The following is an 8,141-nucleotide window of genomic DNA, read 5'->3' as shown; positions in this document are numbered from 1 at the left end:
GGTGGTTGAATGGTGCCTCCATCCCCCCACCCACAAAAAAAAGATACAGAATCTGTGAATATGCCCCTATTTTTATCTTTATTTTTAAATTTTATTTATTTGAGACAGGGTCTCATCTATCACCCATGTTGGAGTGCAGTGGCACAGTCATGGCTCACTGCAGCCTTAACCTCCTAGGCTCAGGTGATTCTCCCACCACAGCCTCCTGGGTAGCTGGGACTGCAGGTGCACGCCACTACACCTGGCTAATTGTTTGTATTTTTTGTAGAGATGGGTTTCACCTTGTTGCCCAGGCTAGTCTCAAATGCTCTTATTTTTAAAAAGGACCTTTGCAGATGTAATTAATTAAGGATCTTGAGATGAGATTATGTTTGGTTAGGATCAGCTTACATCCAATGACAAGTATCTTGAGAAGAGGAGTGAAGAGGAGAAGAAAGCAGAGGAGAGGAGGGGAGGGCAGAAGAGGGGAGGGGAGAAGACACATGGAGAAGAAGACAATGTGAAGGCAGAGACTGAGGTGATATATACACAAACCAAAGAACCCCAAGGATTGCCTGCAGCCACCAGAAGCCGGGAGAGAGGCATGGAACAGCTCTTCCCTCCATGCCTGCAGAAAGAACAAACTCTCCCAGCACCTTGATTTTAGATGTCTGACTCCAGAACTGTGAAAGAATAAATTTCTGTTGGTTTAAGCAACAAAGTTTGTGGTACTTTGTTACTGCAGCTGTAGGAAGCCAATACATTTACATGCCCCAATTCCTTTGACTGCCTTTGTTCCATTCTTTCCTTACCTTGAAGAGGGTGGCATTCTTTGCGCACAGTAGCACATCGTGGTTATGAGATGCTGTTGCTGTTAGCAGGTGAAAGATGGTTTGGGGATGGTCCTCTTGGAAAAATCTAAACATATTGTACTCTAAGTGCCACTAACTAAAACCAGCCTTGAGAAGTTCTCAAGAAGGGCCTTCCAAATGCCGTAAAGCTGTCTTCATATGACCAAAAGGAGAGCAACGGGAAAAGAACGCAAAAGTTTTTCCCCATCCTAGATGCTGAGTGTGGTCATGACTGGCTTTTACTGGAATTGTGTTCTCTCTGGTAATATGAGAGGCTGTTATCAGTGTGATTGTTTCTTTATCATCTAGTTTTGTTTTTGTTTTTGTTTTTGTTTTTGAGACAGGGTCTTGTTCTGTTGCCTAGGCTGGAGTGCAGTGGCGCAATCTCGGCTGACAGCAGGCTCGACCTCTTGGGCTCAAGTGATTCACCCACCTCAGCCTCCTGAGTAGCTGAAACTACAGGTGCATGCCACCATGCCTGGCTACTTTTTGCATTTTTGTAGATACAGCGTTTCCCCCCAGGTTGCCCAGGCTAGTCTCAAACTCCTGGGTTCAAGCAATCCACCCACATTGGCCTCCCAAAGTGCTGGGATTACAGGTATTTGCCACTGTGCCTAGCCCACTTAGGTCTTTAAGTGGCTTTGGATGGTGCAGGGGAGTGGGGAGTCACACATCAAATGAATTTAAAATGGAACTGGAATTATAAGTAATATTATAAGGCAAATCTATTGCATAATGCAACGTCTTCAAGCATATTTTTCCTTTCCATGTAGTTGTTGGCAAATATCTGGAATGGAAAAGAGGATCATCCTTTTGGGAGACTTTCTCTTTGTGTTTTTCAATATTGCAGAAATAAATACACAACTTTAATTTGTTCCCCAAAGGAAGAAATAATAAAAACAACCTACTCAAAACTAGTCAAAGTTGCTGGAAAAATCAGGAAATAGCTTTGGTGGTTTGTTTGTTTGTTTTTCTTCGTAATTTTCCAGGAAATCTAGTAAAGACAGTAGCTGCCCTTTAGATAACACATTCATTCCAAGGGCCAAAGAGATGGGTGCATATGCTGAAGCTGCCTCCTGTCCTGAGCACATCTCTCCTTCTGAGCTCATGGCACCCCAGGGCTGAGCTCAGAGCCACAGCATGAAGAAGTCAATGGTGTCAATCTAAGGAAAACAAGACAGCTGATATCAAACTTGTTTAGAATAATGTCATCTGATGACTTACTTCCACTTTGAGCCCAGACTGAGATTTAAACATGTCAAAGAATGGATCTAAACTGCTGGGTGGACAAGAATAGTCAATTTGTAGGTTTGCTATATGGAACAGGAACAGAAGGGAGGAGGTTTGGTGTCCATCTGGTTGGAGGGAAAATGAAAGGCCAAAGTGGAATTTGTTCCATACCTGGCACCTTAGTGTGGTGTCTGAGCCTGGTAGAAAAGGGGCTGTGAGCTGAAGCTATACTATTGGTCTTTATGAGAGACTCAGTGAAGCCCGAGGCAAGAGTATCATTCTTACTTTCCCAAGGGACCAGCATGACACAGGTTGCTGGACAGATGTGCCAGAACATAGTGCTGTTCTGGCCCTCATAGATTGGAAAGTTTGACCTCTGGATTTAGTTGGCTTGGATGTTGAAATTCTGATTGTGGTGGCCAGAAGGTGGGGCAATGGAGAGTCACTCTCAAGAGGTTTTGTGGACAGAGAACATTGAATGGGGCTGAGACCAGAGAAGAGAGACGAGCCTAGGGGAATCGGTGTTGACTATAACAACAGGGTCACCATCCGTAAGGACATATGAGACATATTCTATGACGTTTGGTTGGAACTTTGTTGAAACAAATAGAAGGTCCTAGTTGAGCATGTGGTAAGAAAAGTCAAAACTTGGGTTATTAGTATTTTTTTTTTAGTTTTGTATTTTTTGTAGGGACAAGGTTTTTCCATATTACCCAGGCTGGTCTCAAACTCCTGAACTCAAGAGATTCACCCACCTCAGCCTTCCAAGGTGCTGGGATTACAGGTGTGAACCACGGTGACTGGCATGGGTTACTCCTATTAAGGTGCTCCCCTTGGTACCCAAGAAACACTAAGGTTGAAATTGCACCTCATCTAACAGGCCACGTTTTCAAATTGTGTTCCGTAATAGTCTAGGTTTTCTGAGGAGACCCTTGAGACTGGATAAGTGGCTTATAGCAGGGTCTGGGCCTTCTACCACCAACTCAACATCAGCCAGTATTTCACCTATTTTACCTACAGTAAGAGGAGCTTTGTAACTAACAAAAAGGTCTTCATCACTTAATGGAAAAGTCTCGAACACTCCTGCTTTAGGGCAAACTTTACTAAGCCTGGCAACGTGTACCAGTAGATTTTCAATGAATAACACATTTGCTTGTATATGCAATCTAGCCAAAAGACGATTTGAAGCAGTAATAACTTTTTATTAATGGATGAGACCAGAGTAAGTGATTTATTTCTAAAACCCACTGAAAATAACAAAGCGATTAAAATATTAAATGCTTGGGAATACCGTTTTATTCCTTTTGCACAAACCAGATATGAACAAACACAAATCTTAATGTCAGGCATTTATAGTGATTCTATCTATTGGAAATAAGCAAAATAGTAGTAAACAATCCTATATACCTTTGTTTTAACTATATTTCCAAGTTATATTTTATGAGCCTGTTCAGCAGTTGTTATCTAATTTTCCATAGCAAGAAAAAAAATGGCCAACTTACACGTTGTGTTTCTGTATGCATTTCGGTTAACAGGTTATTATTGTTTTTTTTAAAGGGTGGTTTTGGTCAGGAGCCAGAGCTCACACCTGTAATCCCAACACTTTGGGAGGCCAAGGCAGGTTGATCACATGAGGCCAGGAGTTTGAGACCAGCCTGGCCAACATGGTGAAAACCCGCTACTAAAAGTATAAAACTTAGCTGGGCATGGTGGCGCGTATCTATAATGCCAGCTACTCAGGAGGCCGAGGCACAAGAATCCCTTGAACCCAGGAGGCAGAGGTTGCAGTGAGCTGAAATCATCCCATTGCACTCCAGCCTGGGCAACAGAGCAAGACTCTGTCTCAAAAAAAAGAAAAGAATAGAAATGATGGTTTTTAAAGATTAAAGCTTCATTAATAAATAAGAATTGTCTGAATATTGTCAACAGTTGTGAATGTCACTAACCTTCATAACGCACAGATCAATAAGGATTTTCTTCTAGGCAGAAGTCTCAATGAAAATAGCATGTGTGTGTCTGTCTGTCTTCCTATATGTTTTTATTTTATGATAAAAAGGTTTAAAACTAAATCAATGATCATGTCAAACTTTTTTTTAAGTATGCACAGTTTTCAACAAAAGAACCAAAGAAATTTTGGAAAAATTTATTTACGCATCGTGGTCTTTACAAGTTGTAACTGTTCCTGGAGAGTGGCCTAGAAGCCAGGGTCGCCTGTGTGCAGGCTTTGCCCACTATGTCAGTGTCCATCAAGCAGATATGTGAGGCTGAGACCAGCTCACATTCTCCCTGCTGAGCAGCCCGCCCAGACCCCTGGCTGCATCTGTCTCTAATGTGCCCAGAGGTGCAAGTCACCTGTAAAAGCAGGAGACTCATCTGGAGTGAGAAATATTCTGAAAGCATCCATTTACCTTCATCTGTGAACTGGAAGGAAAATGGATGCTTTCAGAATATTTCTAGACTTCTGACGTGCATCTTTGAACCACTATTTGTTTATTTATTTTAAATTTATTTATTTTTCTTATCAAAACCAAAGCTGTGGGCCAGGCACGGTGGCTCACACCTGTAATCCCAGCACTTTGGGAGGCTGTGGTGGGTGGATCACTTGAGGTCAAGAGTTTGGGACCAGCGTGGTCAACATGGTGAAACCCCATCTCTACTGAAAATATAAAAATTAGCCAAGCGTGGTGGCGTGCGCCTGTAGTCCCAGCTATCCCGGAGGCTGAGACAGGAGACTCACTTGAATCCACAAGGCAGATGTTGCAGTGAACTGAGATCACACCACTGCACCACTGCACTCCAGCCTGGGTGATAGAGCAAGACTCCGTCTCAACAACAAACAAACAAATCAAAGCTGTGGCATTTTAAACCAGATTGCAACAAAATAAGAAAGAGCAGTATCAAACCTAATAAGCAGAATGCTGAAATCTCACAGAATTATTAAATCTCAAAGATGTTCAATATATATTTAACCACTTTTTATCAAAATGTATTACAGAATGCCACCTGCCACCATGATTCAGTGTGAAAGCCACATCTGCCCGTCCACTGCAATGGTCCAGCCTGCAGTCTCTGTTCCATACCAGTAATCAAAAGTAGTGAAACAGCCACTGGCCCAAGTTTTCCCAAGTAATAAAGTCACTTTGCTTAGTCTTCAGAATGTTTAGTCCTCTTGTTAATCTATCAGCTTCTTCATTGCCTATAAACCCTGGATGACCAGGAACAAGGATCCACTGGATGTCCATGCCTTGAGTGAACTTCTCCAGTGTCCCAGTGTCACAAAGTCTTCTTTGTTCGTCACCTCTTTCTCTGTACTTGTCTTCCACCTGTGCTTCTTCCAACCTTGAACCCAGTTAGTTACACCATTTACAGTAAACACACTCTCTGTGTACAAAACCAATTTATTGATGTTTGCAGGCTTTGCTTGCTCTATGGCGTTGCAGGCTGCACGAATTTCTGCTCTTTGGTTTGTCTGTCACCCAGGAAGTCTAATGGCTACATTTAAAGGATGGCCTGGCCCCCAGTAAACGTCAGTTCCCACTAGTGCCCTCTTCCACTCATTACTGGAACAGCAACCATCAGTGTGGGCGACAATAAAGCCTCCCATGTAAGAAAATGTCTCTGCTCACTGGAGGCGTTGGCTCTGTGATTTGCTTCACAGGCTTTACATATGGCTCTATGCTTTCATCCCCATCTTTGTTAAGTGGCTCACGGAGTCCCTTGCTGGCTTTTGTTTGTGATTCTTGTGTTTTTCTGCCCTTCTGAACCTTTCAGGCTTGCAGATTTCCTGACAAAGGCCCAGGCCTCATCTTCTATGGCAAACTTCTTAAATCTGGCAGCAGGAAATGGGTCCAGCTGTGCTGTACACTCATTCCAGGTCAGAAAGACCTGGTCCTGCAGGCCCTCCTCACAGCGTAGACCATACCGAGGCTGCAATCGTCCCTGCGGTAGCGCACAGCGGTCAAGGTGACTCTGTGGGCCAGGGACAGAGGCCGGCTCATGGCTCACTCCCACCTCACACTAGTGCAACCCCAACAGTGCCCACCAAAAACAGCTTCAGTAAAAGTATACTCCAAGGCCAGACGTGGTGGCTCATGCCTGTAATTCCAGTACTTTGGGAGGCGAAGGCGATGGATCATTTGAGTCCAGGAGTTCGAGAGCAGCCTGGTAAAACCCCATCTTTACTAAAAAAGATAACAAAAAATAAGCCGGGCATGGTGGCCCGCACCTGTGGAGGCTGAGGTGGGACAATCACCTGGACCTAGGAGGTCAAGGCTGCAATGAGCCCAGATAGTGCCTCTGCACTCCAGCCTGGGTGATCCGAGTGAGACCCTATCTAAAAACAAAAACAAAAACAAAAACACTCTGAGGCATAACTAAAGACTTAGCTAATTATTTTCCTCTATGATCAGTTGATGGACCATTTGCAAAAACTTACCCATTTGCATAGCTGTGTCTGATAAGAGGGGCCTGCTCCAGGGCAGAGCATTCTTTTGAGGACCAAAGCTAGCCAGATCAACATATTTGAAAAAGGCCTTTTCATAAATCTATCAAATCCCCTATGCCTTGAGCTAAGCTGCTAAGAAAAAAACAAAACATGTGATCTTCTAGAATATTCTTGAGAACTTTACTTTGAAAGGTAGATAACATTCTCTGAAAGCCTCTGTACTTGATAAGATTATTTTGTTCAGCACAGATCATAACTATAGGAAGCTATTCCAAAAGAGGGGTTAGCATTACCTAGAATTCCAGATTGAAGCCAGTTGCACTACAGGCTGGGAGAAAGGGGATATCATGAATCAGAACATACAGACCAGACACAGCTCTTCCCTGAGCAGCCACAGACAAGTCCAAGGGACGTGGCATAACTGCCGTCTGTTTCCAAGCAGGCAAAGCGATCCAGAAGGGTCTGATCAGAAGGGGCCAAACGGGAATCCAGTTTCATGAATACTTGGCAGCAACAATGCTCGCCATTAGGGGTAGACTGAAATGCTAACAGGAACCAGCCAGCTCCATGTGAGGCGTGAGACCGGGATTAGGCCCAAGTCCTGGGAAGCTGAGCTGGCAGCGACCAGCTAGGCGGCTGGAACACAGGCTAGGGCTACCTCGGATGCCAAAGACCAGGACAAAAGGGACCTAGCAGACAGCCTGGCTATTTGTGCACCTGGCAGCCAGCTTCGAGGCCATGTTCTCAGTGCTCCAGCCACAGACAAAAGGCAGCAGCAAAGGGTCTTCACTTCCCATTCTTGATGGGAGAGAAAAATGCAGCCTCTAGCCTGAGCTTCCAAAGCCCATTCTAGCCAGAACAAAATAATCTAGCTCTAGCCAGGACACGGTGGAACAGGGCTGCGGATCACTGCATGGCAAAAGGTGATGGTAGGCCTAGGAAATCCTGAGTTTTAGAGTGGCCACCTTGGGTAGGGGTATTCACAGATTAGGTATACTTCTTGGTAAACCGCCACCGAAGCCCCGATTCCACATCTATGTCTTAAAAATGTGCTTTTACTGAGAAACCAAGATAAACTTTTCTCTGGCTGAATGGACATAAGTTAATTCTACATTCAACATAGATTTTAAAAACCACACACATCCTCAGAAGAATTTTTGAATCCTTTGGAGAAGCGTGAGGAGGTAGCTCTCCTATTTTCCCCCATAAGTGGACCACATCTTTGCTTTTGTGCATTTTCCTCGGACGCTGGGAATCAGTCCCAAAAGCTGTTGAATAGGGGTTTTCTAATGTAAAACAAATTCAGGTTCACATCTAGACAATACTAAATGCAAGTGTGCAAGATCACGTCACCATTTCACTCTTAGTTTTTATCAGTCCAAAAAGCAAGTATCCAGAAGCCGCTTCCAAGTCCTGACACTACATGCAAGTTGCTGTCTGGAACAGTTTCCACCATGCCACATAACCCCCTGGATGATTAGCAGAAATCGCTTTCCACTTACTACTTGCAGCTGTTTGGAATTCCACATTGCTGCTCTGCTGAGTCGCAGAGCCTAACTGGGCGAGCTGTACAGTAAACACATGAATCTCTGCCAGCGTTGGCATCTAACAGCACCATGATTTGCAAACATGTTGAA

The 8,141-nt window shown here is 44.1% G+C and overlaps 1 pseudogene; it reads right to left on the bottom strand.

Moving 5' to 3' along the window:
- Positions 1 to 4,944: 4,944 nt before the first annotated feature.
- LOC108301980 lies at positions 4,945 to 6,058 on the bottom strand (annotated as a pseudogene).
- Between the last annotated feature and the right edge of the window lie 2,083 nt (positions 6,059 to 8,141).

This window comes from Cebus imitator, unplaced genomic scaffold, assembly GCF_001604975.1.
Source record: "Cebus imitator isolate Cc_AM_T3 unplaced genomic scaffold, Cebus_imitator-1.0 Scaffold38, whole genome shotgun sequence".
Lineage (NCBI taxonomy): Eukaryota > Metazoa > Chordata > Mammalia > Primates > Cebidae > Cebus > Cebus imitator.
Note: the sequence above shows the minus strand (reverse complement) of the source record. Positions and strands in the feature narration are given on the sequence as shown.